At 39.5% G+C, this 13,477-nt stretch overlaps 1 long non-coding RNA gene across 3 annotated transcripts in view; it reads right to left on the reverse strand.

The window, feature by feature from the left end:
• Nucleotides 1-13,477, reverse strand: part of LOC117881660 — a 74,079-nt gene that overhangs the window by 11,306 nt on the left and 49,296 nt on the right. The window contains exon 4 of one of the 3 annotated variants that reach the window (XR_004646834.1): nucleotides 8,621-8,765. The exons of the other annotated variants lie outside the window; for them this stretch is intronic. This is a non-coding gene — a long non-coding RNA (uncharacterized LOC117881660). The remainder of the gene's footprint in view (nucleotides 1-8,620; nucleotides 8,766-13,477) is intronic. 3 annotated transcript variants of the gene reach the window in all.

Raw genomic sequence — 13,477 nt, forward strand, 5'->3', positions numbered from 1 at the left:
AGTAGATCAAAGGCTACAAACACCTTCTCTTAACTTTTATGCAAGATAGTAATCTTTATAATCTAAGGCTTTGTCTTCTGACTACTTAGTGTCCTGCTTCCTGTCACCAATGAGTGTGGCTGCCTTTTGTGGAGCACTTTATGGTCCAATAAGCACTGTCGACTCTTGCTTTCTACTGACAAAACTAAACAGGACCCCTAACTTATTTTTTTTCCCAATAGGAAAATGTAAGATGGAAGTGATTATTGAAATACAACCTGTGCTGAGTGGGATAACTGGGGAGTTGGGAAGAGGTGTGAGGTGTGGTTTTTTATTATTATTATTTTTTTTAAGTCTCCTTTTCTTTATACTTCAGCTCCTCGCTCCTTTCATCACCTCTAATTCTTTCCTTTTTGCTTTCTTCTCTCCCACTTGCCTAAAGTCCTGAGAAACTGAATTTCGGTCCTTAGAGCAGCTCACAAGCCTTGTCCTTGTCCTTTTAAATCTTAGCTTAAATGCTGCCCAGTTGCTTTTCTAGCCCAGCAGCAGTGATGCTTTACCTTGCAGGCCAGCCATGCAGCGATAGCTTAAATCCCGACTAACATCCCGTTTAGGGAACTTGACTGGGAGCTGATTTAAGGACCCAAATTCCATTTCTCAGAGGATTGGCAAAGGAGGTGTGAGAGAGCATGGTGGAGACACAAGCTTGATTTTCATTATTTGTATCAGAATAGTGCAGAGAGAGGCCCAAACCGAGATCAGGGTCCTGTTGTGCTAGGCACAGTACAAACACTTAGTGAGGGACTGCCTCTGCTCCTAAATAGACCAGACAGGGTAGAAAGGTAAACCAAGGGAACAAAGAGGTGAAGTAACACTTTGCAGACAAAACCTGTAATTTAAAAAGAGACCCCTGAGGCTGTTAGGTCAAATGGATAGAACAGAAGTGGTGAAAGATAGTTAAATCGTGTGTGTGTGTGTGTGTGTGTGAGTAAAACATACATATAAGCTTTTAACCACTTAATGGAAGGAGAGAATTCTTCTCTTCCTCTTGGTAACTTAAGGACCAGATGGTACACAGCTGTGACCTCTAGAAGGACCAATCCGCTAATCAAAATATGCCTGGACACCTGGGCCTATATTTTACAAATTCAACAATGAGTTTGGGTGCCTAACTTGTGACTCTTTGAAGGGGCCTGGTTTCCAGAGGAGGGTGTTCAGGCTTCTCGAAAAATCAGACCCTTTAAAGGTGTCTCCCGTTGGGCTAACCCCTGTTAGATGAGACTTTGTCTTCAGTGTCCACAACCATTGTCTAATATGTTTGTAGATGACTTTTGTTGTCTTGCTTTTGGCATAAAACCCACTTTGGAATGAGAACTTTTCTTGATTGTCTGCATCTCTTGTATACCTCTCTATCTCCATGGATAATAAGTGGGGATTCTGTACTCCACGGATTTAGCATTTTGTATAGGTAAACAAGTGAAACTGATACTTTTTGTATCTTGTTCAAAGATTTAGGTGAAATTCACCTCTGTGCAGAGGGCCAGTACAAGGTCCATGTACACCACTTAAAGTCCTGTGCAAACCCTACATTGAAGGCTTAGTGTAGAGGCTTTATGCTGACTCTGCATACAGGGTGACTTTCATTCTTGGTTAATGTGATCCAGGTGCTAAAAAGCCCTGGGTGAAAAGTGTTAAGTTAAAAGCACAAGTCAGCTAGATACATAAATATTACATAGTTAAATGTGTAATGGGTTCCCACAGCAGATTTGCTTTGTTTAAAGAGTTCCATAACCCTGCTGATTTATGGCATCTTTTCCAGGAGTACACTACTTGCAGAGAACTCAATCTAAACATTTTCTGTTACACTGGAGGATTATTACACTTGAGTAACTAATTAGCCACAAGCAGCTAACCACTGCTTTTAGGACAAAAGACCGGACCAAGAAAGCTTTTATTTCTGTTGTGGAAAATGACCTTAGGGGCTTGGGAGGGGCCAGAAAGGAGACATAACTTTCCTGCTTTCTTTTAATACAACTCGAATACCTTTTTGTTTTTAATTTAAAGCTGATAACTAATAGGCAGTGTACCTAAAGGTTAGAGCACTAGACTGTGTCTCTGAAGACTCAAATTCTATTGCTGGCTCTGCCTCAGAGCTGCTGGACATGTCATGCTCCCTGACTGTACCTCCGTTTCCTCTTTGATAAAGTGGGGTTAACAGTTACCTGTTTAACAAAACACTTGGAGATCTATGGCTGAAAAGTGCTGTGCTTAATGGTATTACTGTATGTTGGGAAAGATGTGTTCTGTTGAAACTGTGGGAGGGAATGGGGAAAACATTTCCAAACCTGGGCCAGATGATTTTTGAGACTGTTTTCTTAATATACCTGTAAATGTATCAAAACAGTGATTTAAGGTGAGATTCTGGCCTCACTGAAATCAGTGGGTGACTTGCCACTTACTGCAGTGAGGCCAGGATTTCACCCAAAATTTTTTTAGGCAATCTCAGAAAAAAATCAAGTGTAAAACAAACTCTGAAATAAAGACACGTCCTGCAGCAGTGTTGTCACTTCCTACTCCTATCCAGTTGGCATGCAGTGGAGTTATCACTTCTTCATTATCCCATGTTCCCAGTGGCAGTGTCCTCCCCTCTCTCCCCACACACACATACAAATATTTGGGTAGAAGAGAGAGGAGTATATTTCATTGCTGTGAATTTACAGGAGAGAACAGATGTCCTGGTACCCTTTGCTTTTTACTTTTTGCTTACTTGGCAAGGTTAGGAAATGTAGTCATTAATGCATGTAAAATGTTTGAGAACCTTTGGTACCATGGAAGTGCCAAATATTATTTATTGTTCAGTAAATGTATTGGTGGGAGTCATAACTTCATTGCTGCTTAGCAAAACAAGAGATGAGGAGCAAGGGGAGTTCAAGCAGATACTGTCTCATTCAATATGTCACTTTTCTTCCTCTTTCCTCTCCTCTCCTCTCTTACCCTTCCTGCAACTGCTCTCTCAACCCCCTACTCTTGCTACCTTCAAAATATGTTGAAGCCTCACAGATCTGTGCTGCCCACTTGTAGCAAAGCTGTTTAGAACAATGGGGGAGGGGAGGGGATGAAACTGGGGCTTGATCAGGCAGCTGATGGACAAGATTGGAGCCATTGAGTCTTGACAGCATCAGATTCAGTCCTTTCTGGTTTTATCAGATTATCTGCACAGTGTATGTGGATATGGTCTCTACAGAATGTAGTCTGAAGTGCCTGACATATTGAGATCTTGCTGTTTTTCCTCCGTTCTGGCTGCAATACTACCTGTTTCACTGGTAGATGGAATTACAGTAAAGGGTAAGATTCTGGAAAACTTTTTGTGAGGGCAGGTTTGATATACATGTCAGCAGATATAATTTCTCAAAAAAGAAACATGGTCCCAATATGGCAGAGCTGTCTCAGAGAGGACCTTCCTGTAGCAAATTGGCACTGCAGTGTCATCTGTCCATTCAAACCAGCCTTAGCTTAGCATCTGTCTTAGAGAAATGGAGCAAACTACTTCTAACTGGGCGCACTGCCATTATAACAGATGACATAAATGTAGGCATCCAAGAGACTGTGTTAGGCAGCACTGAAATTGGGAATATCTAAAATATGGGAGCTGGTCAGAAAAAGGGGAGAGGAGCAGGATTCAGTGAACGCTCTTGTTACCCATGGGAATTTTGTACTGTTGAAATTTTAAGATAGGCACCATTTGCAAAATTCAAATGCAGATCCAGATACAATTTTTGAACTCCCCTTGTTTGGATTGTTCAAATTTGTGCCTATCTCTAGCCATGAGATGTGGAATGTTCAGCTGTCATAAAATGCTGACTGACAGCCAACTGAGCATGAATTGTCTCTGTTCTGAAGACTTGCTCGGTGGCCCTTTGTTGATTTGCATGCTCAGAAGAGGTGGATATGTCACCTGGAAAAAAAAAAACCCTTTACTGTCTAGGGAACAGTGAATATGAGACTCTCGTTTTTCTTTTAAAGGAACACCCCCCACTCCCGGAATATCTATGTGACTTAAGAATAATTGTTGTTCTTCCCCTCCCTACAAACTGCTACTAAAATATGAAATCATGAAATACAAGGGTTGATTTGGGGGTTAGGAATGTTGCACAATGCCCCTGAGTGAGACACCATCAACAATGCAGATCAAACCCAGGGAACCTCCTGATGTAGCCGCATGAGTCTCTCTGGCCTGAGCCAAAAGATCCAGCCCTCTAAGGCAAAGCTGTGGAGGGTGTGGCATATAAGAACACTCCAACTTCCCTGTTAAGATAATTAACTTTCTTGAATATGATTCAATATTACATTAGTTGTGCCCAATGGTATCTGAACATTGTGACACTTTCTTAGAGGAAAAAGGGAAGACACAAACATCCATTGACCAAATGAATGAGGTGAACATTAAAATGGGTAATCTTTGGTTTTGAGAAGCTGTAGTAAGAGTTGAGCTGTGCTCTGCTCATCCTATTAATGAGGGCAAAAGGTGTAGGGAGAGCACTTCTGATATTTAGCGGACTATTGTAGAGTAACAGACATTTGTAAAACATGAATAAAAGAGGTGTGAATCGAAGATAAAGTATTGCAGTTTGCTGTAACTGTCACCTGGCACATACCTCCAGTTTTTTTTTCCAGTAAGAACATCAGATCAAATGTTTGAGCAATGGCTTCCATTTTTGCATCGCAAATTGCATGTCTGTAATCATTATTTTATAAAAAGCATTGGATTTTTCAAACTACTATAAAGCACAAATGAGCTCCTATTATGCCAACCTTTTAAAATATGTCTTATAGATTCCACCTACACTTTCAGTAGCAGCAACAATAACAAAACTATTGTGGTGGTCTCTTTTGACAAGACTGAGACCCCAAGCCTCAGTTTGGAATTCTCTGAATCTAAAATTTATTTTGTTTTAAGTGAAATGTGGTAAATGAACCTGTTCTTAGCGTCTACTTTTTTTTTCTCTGGACTGTCGCTGGAATCTTAAGGGTTCTGAACAAATACAAATAATGAAAAGCAGCGATTACCTGTTTAGTTTTGTCAGTTGATTTAAATAAATAAATAAATAAATCCTCCATAGCAAAGTCAGATGAGAGCTATACTTTTTAACGTAAATCTAAATATATTGAACAGAGTTGTTCATTAATTTTATGAGAAAATTTGTCATATACTACATTAGCTTGGTTTAAAATTTGTTCCACAGATTTACTTCTGCCAAGAACTTTTGTGTCAAACTTGGAGATCTGCTGACTTAGCATTAGCTGAGGGTCTGGCCCAATGATTCCATAGAAGAGGTAGAGTTTTGAGTAGGGAATATACTTCAGTATCCCTTCTTACCATTTTTCAGTCTTAGCCTCTGACTGAAAATAAAAGTTTCAATCCCATCTCCAAAATAGTGACCGAAAATGGATGATGATGATCAGGGCCTGATTCTCAGGTAGTGTAAATTGACGTCAATGGACCTATGGTGACTTCACACCAACTGAGGACTGGCCCTGAATTTTTCTAGCTATTTCAGACACATTATATGACCTCTCACAATAAACAGTATAGTATTTCAGTGGACTACCTCTGTGGACAAGAAACCTTGTTCATCTCCCTCCCCTTAATCTCCTTATTAAATTAGTTATGATGTAAATAATATTCTGGCAAACAGGACAACAGCAGTCATCTTAACAATCTGGTTATGACTCTCTTCCCCCTCCCCCCCTGCTGTTTTTCCATATGGTTTCTTTATCTGTGTGTTGAAGTGACAGCTCTCAGGTGATGTGGACAAGAACCAAGCCAAGTAATTGGCCCTAAGGGGTTTGTATTGTCTCCAGCTGGGCAGTCCTCCAGGGAGAGGTTCAGCAAGGAAACCAGAGCCACAAAGTCTGCCTCTATAAGAAAGTGTTAGCTGCAGTTGATAACTTGACGGGTCCATTATATGTAGCTGCCTGTTTCTAGGTGTGTGATTATAGTAGCTGAACATTTTAAGCCTCTGTTGAGCATTCAAGTATCTTTTTGCTCAGTATAACTACTTAAGTATTCTAAGTCTGTCTCACTTCGGTCTAAGGAATAAAGATAAGTAAATAGAACTGGTATATAAGGAATAGTAGACTTCTTTTTTATTTCTACTAGCAAATAGTTAAAAAGAAAAAAGTATTACCTCACAAACTTATTTATCTAGTAATGTAAAACTAACTCTCTGACCAATTTTTTACTCCAAGATTCACAGCTTAGATTCAGTGTTAGAGGTGAGCAACCCTCAATCTTAGAGGCAGAGTTTGTGCTTGTTTCATGTGTAAAATGAGTGTCTAATCAGAAAACAAGTTGTAAAAATATGTAATAGATACACTGTTGTTGATCTTCTTATTTAACTGGCTTTGAAAACTCTGGTTTGAGATATCACAACAAGAATGAACATTACTGGACACAATGGGAGAAGGAGGGGCAACATTGGATATCCTACTTTTTGTGCGGTACACTTTTTTTACTACATATCCGATGAGGGGCAGTTGATAAGCTATTATATGACATGATTTTCACCTGACTAAAACTGTCCAGATGCTACCAAATGTTGCTGCTAGAACTCCTGCATCGGATTGGGTCCCTCTTACCCCCGTCACACTCCCAATACTAAGCCATGCACTTTCTCTCCAGGGGGAACCTTGGAGAAACACTGAGGGATGACAACAGTGTTCCCAAATGGACAGAAGTCTGGAGACAAACTACAGGAATATCTTGGAGAAGGCATGACTGTAACAAGGAGCCAAGAAGGCCAAATGTTAACTCTAGGTGCCACCCCTACTTGAAAATGTTGCAGAAATATATTGCCTTTCAAGGCTCTCTATAAATATATATGCTGAAAACTGAAATAAATATTCCATTGTTTTTTGTTTTGGTTTGTGTTTCTTTGTGATGAATACCCATTTGCATCCTGATTCAATTTAGCTTTGGCTGTCGTTCTTTATAGAATTCTAATCCCCATTATTTTGGTTTTTTTATATCTGGTTTAAAGAACCAAACAAAACAAAACAAAAATCCAACCTGCTCTGGATTGGGCAATCAATTAACAGCATGGTAAGACACCAAAACACAAATAGAGAACCACCTCTATGGATTTGTCTAGATCACTGAAGATGATTACAAATGCATCCTTCTGATTCTCATCTCAGATCCAGGTTCCCAGAGTCACAAAACATGAGACATTTGGTACCATTTTCTCTGCATATGACAAAGGCAGTAAAATCTGTTAAAATTTGCAGCTTTCAAAAGCAGGTCTTCAAAAGAGTTTTATGTGAGATAAGCATGATGATACACAGATTGTTAATTCATGGCTGCTCTGTAGGGAACCTCTGCAGTGAATTGTCTGATTTAAAGTAATTATTGGAATTAATACAGAAATTATCTCTACTGTCTATTTAAAATATTTTCATCTTCATTGCCATAGATTTCATGTGCTAAAATTTATACAATGTTCTGGAAGCACAGCTGCAGTAGACCTGCTCTAACTTTGTCCTCCCTCTCCAGTTCCCTGCACATTCTGGTTGATAGTGAACAAATAAGCAGCCCACAGAGCTGACATACTGCTTTTTGCCTTTCACTGTCGCCTTGACTCCCATCAGGGAGCTCTGAAACCTGCAGTGTGCTATTTGACTGCGCAAGGAAGTTATTAGCATTTGTTCTTCAGGATGTTTATAAAATTAAGGGATTGCAAATTTAGGACACTTCCTTCTATACATAAGTGCAGGGAGATGAAGTGCAGGGAGAAGCCATCCAGGAGCCTTTAATGTGGGTTTATGGTTTCTCTGACCCAGTAAAGTGATGTAAAGCAAATGATTGCACCGATAAATTGAAGCATATTGACTGATCTGAAGTAAAATGAAATACACTAAAGGGATATTCTAGAGAAAAAGTCCAAAAAAGTCCACAGTAAACATTTGGGACTTGTATCCTTCCTTGAATGCCAGCAAACATGACCTTCACCAGACCAATGGAGGGAAGCAAATTGTAATTATATGGCCTCCAGCTCCTAAGTAGTCAAATCTAGGGATATTTTTTTTTATCAGAAGCTTCTCAGCTAGCACAATAGTTGTGATGGTTTATAGGGAAACGGCTGTTCTAGAAAGCAGCTAAGGTCCACACCAGCTTTGGGGTAGGATTTTCAAAAGTGCCCAGTGTTGGCCTAAGTAGCTTTTCCCAAAGTCAGTAGGAGTTTTACTGCTGACTTCAGAGCGAGCACAGTAAGGTCAATGCTGGGCACTCTTAAAAATCCCACCCCATAGAGCAAAATCCGCATTTACACTAAGCGCACCTGGCAGTAACTCAGTGCAGATTCAGATTTCACTCTTTGGGGGCAGGTACTATTCATTTTATATTTGAAAATGCTTAGCAGGTCGTGTGCTATTGGAAACTGGCTTATACCAGGGATAAATTTGGCCCATTAGTGTGTGCTCTGTACTTTACATGAGGAGTCTAGTGACATACAACCTTCAGTTCCTTACATGTGTCCAAATTGATGGGCAACACTCCATTTGGATTATGGAGAACTACAATCTTGAGGGGGGGGAGGGGGGAGGAAGAAATAAATGAAACTAAATCCTGCTGGTCCTTACTCACCTGAATAATCTCTCTTGTATTCAGTGGAGTAGCCCATGTGAGGTCTTGCAGGATCAGGCTCCAAAAGAACAATTCTCTGGTTTTAAAGCAGCTGAATTTTAAAGAAAGCAGTTCCTGTGTTTATATCTGATGTTAGATCCTTCCTCTGCAAAGAAACCATCAGAGGAAGTGATTTAAAATGCAGGTTTGGAAGGGTAGGGATGCAAGTTCTGGTCCCAGCTCTGCCACTGACTTGGTGTGACCCTGGGTTCATGTTACTTAACTTCTCTCCTTTAGTTTTGCCATGTATATTTGAGGAAGGAGTTTGGGGGTGGGGGAGAGCCTTCATGTATTTCCCAACCACAAAGCAGTGTTGAAGCTGAATTAATTAGTCCAGTTAGAATGTGCTATAAAAGTATGAAGTATTTAATGGGTATTTGCTATTGCAAATAACTTGACAGATGCAAAGGCCAATATATGCCTCCCAGAAAATATTGTGCTTCCATCTATTTGAAACCTATTACTGTACCTAAGATGCAAAGATCCTAAATACCAAAAGGTAAAAAAAAACTTGATCTAGCTTAATTTAATTAAAAGAAACTTTGTGCTTTCTTTTATCTAGCTCCCTCACTACCTCTCACAGTTCTAGTTTAAATAATCATAAAAGATCTTTAGTCTGATCCTGCATTTTGTTTATATCAATGGAATTTTTGGATATCAAGGAGTCTTGCCTGTGCAGTGAATGAAGTATTAGGGCCCTTTGTTAGAAACTTTAGTGAGCTCTAAAGATAGCTGTCTTTTGTAGCTATTCTCTGGCAGAGAGAGAGAGTCTGTGATTGATGAGGACAAGTACAGTATATGAAAGAATAGTTAAAACACAGACACACTGACATTATAATACAGTGTTTCATCAGATGATGTGGTGTTTTGACTACGTGGCTGCTGCAGGTCTATAATTTAAATAGCATTAAATGGGACAAAATAGCTATAGCATGGAGACAAGAGAAATCTTTGGGTCTGTACTCATAATGCAGATAAAATAGCCCCCTTTGAACTTGTGGAGCCAAATGTTGTCCAAAGACACTACTCTTCCATACAGAAAAGAGGTGTGTGGTGTTTTCTTTTCCCCTACCATAGACTTTTTCTGATTAGGGTGCTTGGCTTGTGTCATTGCAAGGCTTCAAGGCAAAGGGAAGCAGGTTAAATTTAGCTATCCCATGCCTAGTTTTGACATTCAGTACAGAATTCACTGTTGTGAACTATGTCATGACGGTGTGTTCTTTGTATGATTGACTTTTGAATATGCTTCTTTATACTTTCATTAAAGTAGCACACAAAGCTAACTTTTACAAGCAGCCATTGATGTTCAGCTGTAACAGAGTTGCACATAACCCTGTGACTGCATTCCTGATGTATCTCATTTGGTTCCACCATGCTATTGTAATTCTCTCTTTCTGGCTTTCAGAGTTTCTTCTATTGTTTTTAATTCCATGCTATTAAAATTATAACTAGAGCATGTTTTGCTCATTGGATTTAAGCTATGTAGCTGCTCATACTCTTAACCCTCACGGAAGCCAGACATTTAATGCACCTTAGTGTAATGTATGCTGTAATTGTTTGCTAAATTAGTGATTCTTTCCAGGAACAGGCCTGATCATTGAATACCTCATGAAGTGTGTGTATAGTAGGTTGCAAACTGTTTTTTTTCAAATACATATTTCAAAAGGGAAAATAAATATTGTGTAAATTAAGCCTGTTTAAAGTATTCCAGATTTCTAGTGGGGGGACTTTTGATGATAGATGCTCTATTTTTTTGTATTGTGTAAACTCAAACAAAAGAATACAGCCTTTATAAGTTGCAGTTACTCACACGACTTTTCATATACATTGGCTCATTGTATATAACTTGATTGCCATACCAGGTACACCTCTACTTCAATACAATGTGACCCAATATAACATGAATTCGGATATAATGTGGTAAAGCAGTGCTCCGGGGGGGCGGGGCTGCGCACTCGGTGGATCAAAGCAAGTTCGATTATAATGCAGTTTCACCTACAACACAGTAAGATTTTTTTGGCTCCCAAGGACAGCGTTATATTGAGGTAGAGGTGTAAATATTTTCTGCCACTACTTGCCTCCCTCCCCATGGTTAAGTTTATGTATTCTTACCAAAATATTCATGCCGTGCATGACTTAAGACCTACTTTTGTTCTATGGACAAACCAAAAGTAAACTGTTGTGAAATAAGGCAGCTTCTCCAAAACCACTCATCTAGTAAACTGGAGAAAGCCCCAAATCTTGAGTAGTCAGTGTGTGTGCATGTGCCTCTTCCCCTCATTGCATAAACCAGCTCTAGAACTCAATTGCTATTTCTACGTTGAATGATGCAAATATTGGTAGACAAACAGAAGTCAAGAGAATTAAGGCTACCATGTTAATTTAAAGAAGTGTTATTCAAAGCAGAGGTTACTCATTTGAAGTGTATTTCATCCAGTGTGGTTGGTGGGGTTTTTTTTTTTTGTTTGTTTGTTTTTTTACTGGCCATAGCGATCCTTTCAAGGATCATTCTTCAAACCTGTGAAAATTTTGCTACTTCCACAGCAGCCTACTTATCCTGTACACTTTTATATAATAATCCAAGTTATTTCATAACCTTCTGCATGTTAGGATATGGTAATACTCTCAAGTACTGTAAAGGCTTTGGTTTTCAGAGTTTTCTTAATCATAATAGTTAATAAAAGACAGCAAGATATTAATATTTAACTTTTTTTGTTGCCTTCATTAGGTCACTTGTTGCCTTCATTTTTCCAGTATCATCCCCTCCAGGTGTGAATGAGCTAGTGAGACCTGCTAGACACTTCCATTACTGAAGCTATTAGGCATAATGCTTCGATTAGTAGGCCAAAAACTAAGGTGGTGTAAGCTTCAAGAGAAGGATAGCTTACCAGAATCCCAGTAATTGTGACCTGAAGTTCTGACAATGATAAATATTCTGTGACATAATTTTGGTGTAAACTTCTGTCAACCAATATAAAGAAACGGAGACATCCATCAGATATGGGGAAAGGGCCTCTCCTCATCATATTCCTCACATGTCCTTCTGCTTTCTTTGTCTTATTAATCTGAGATGACATGAGTAGAACAACTAAATTTGACTATTTTGGTAAAACTAATGGCAAAAAGGGAACAAACTCTTCCTCCCGTATTTTTTCCACCTTATCCCGTGTTTTTGTTCCAAATCTTGATCTTTACTGAGTGCCTAATGTTTACTCCTTATGCAAGTAGAAACTGGTTTCTTAAAGAATAGATCTCCTTCATTTCTATTGGGGAAAGATCTATGGTCAGAGCTGCCTTCCTGATAGGAACCATTGAATATTAAATGCATTGGTTTAGTGTCATTGTATCTTTTTTTTTCCCCTTCTCCATCCTCCTGGATGTAAGCTTACTCCTGCAGGTTTTACAATGGGCATGGAGATCAAATCCTATGGTAGAAATAGAGAAATTCTGGAATCTAAATATTGAAAAGGATACCCCAAAGAGGAGGGAGAGAAGTTGTTAGCATCAGCAGTGATAAGACTATTATTAACATATACTGTACCAACTAAAATATCATATGAAATAGTGAGGCAGAATATTGTGATGGGTTCCCTCTTCCTTCATCTGGGCGGCAGGTGGATTTAACTTCTGAGAGGCTGTGAGGACTGGAAAGTGAACAAGGTGTTTGGTGCTACCTATTGCTAGCTCTAGGGGAACAGACATTGCTGAGTAAGCATTCTGGCAGGACTAAAGGATTCGTGGCTTTCAAACTGATGTCACATCTCCTTTTTTATACCCTCAGTACAATACTGTAACAATCAAATCAATTGGGGAAAGTAAGCAGTGTCTAAAAGAGGTGAAAGAATCACTGGGAATCTTTCAAGTACACAGCTTGACAAATTAACCACAGGAGCTGGTCTAGTGATGTTAGAAAATTGTGTGTTTCTATAAGATCTGAGTTTTGATATTGAGTAGTAAATTTCAATAGAACCATTCCAGGAGTCATCAGTGGAACTAATTGAGGAGCAAGGCCAGAAGTGAAGGTTGGACCTCCCAAACTCTCCAAGCTCCTCATCAGAAGCAAGCTCCCCACAGACCAGGACACACCAACTCGAAGTGGCACCAGACCCTTCCAGAACCACAGATCCAAAACCTGACACATCTCCACGGCTACAATGATCAACACCCCCTATAAAGCACCTTTCAAGATCCATGGGTTCTACACATGCTTATCACAACATGTGGTGTACCTCATCCAGTGCATTAAATACCCCCAACAACTACTGTGTGGGTGAAACTAGAAAATCACTATGTTCTCGAATGCACTCACACAGAAAAATAAGACAAAAACACCCTATCACCTGAGTGTGAACACTTTTCCCCCCAGAAAGTGATCACTCTATATCTGACCTCAGTCATCCTCCTCAAAGGAAACCTGCATAACACTTTCAAAACATGAACCCAGGAGCTTAAATTCATTACTCTGCTAGATGCTAAAAATCATGGACTGAACAAACACTGTGGGTTTGCAGCTTATTACAACAATCTATAACCCATTAACCCCCTCTCAGCAACTTATACTAAATCTGTTCCACCTTGCATTGTGCTGTGACACTGGAAATACCTTTCCCAGACCTGAAGATGAGCTCTGTGTGGCTCGAAAGCTTTGTCTCATACCAATAGAAGTTGGTCACCCACCTTGTCTTTCTAATATCCTGGGATCCACACAGATACAACTACTCTGCATACTCTCTCTCAATAGCCTGATAAGGAATCAAGATTACGAATGCTTAGTTCCTCTCACATAGAGAGGCCACTATCGGCTAATTCAAGTAGCTA

The sequence above is a fragment of the Trachemys scripta genome, chromosome 8, assembly GCF_013100865.1.
Source record: "Trachemys scripta elegans isolate TJP31775 chromosome 8, CAS_Tse_1.0, whole genome shotgun sequence".
Classification (NCBI taxonomy): domain Eukaryota; kingdom Metazoa; phylum Chordata; order Testudines; family Emydidae; genus Trachemys; species Trachemys scripta.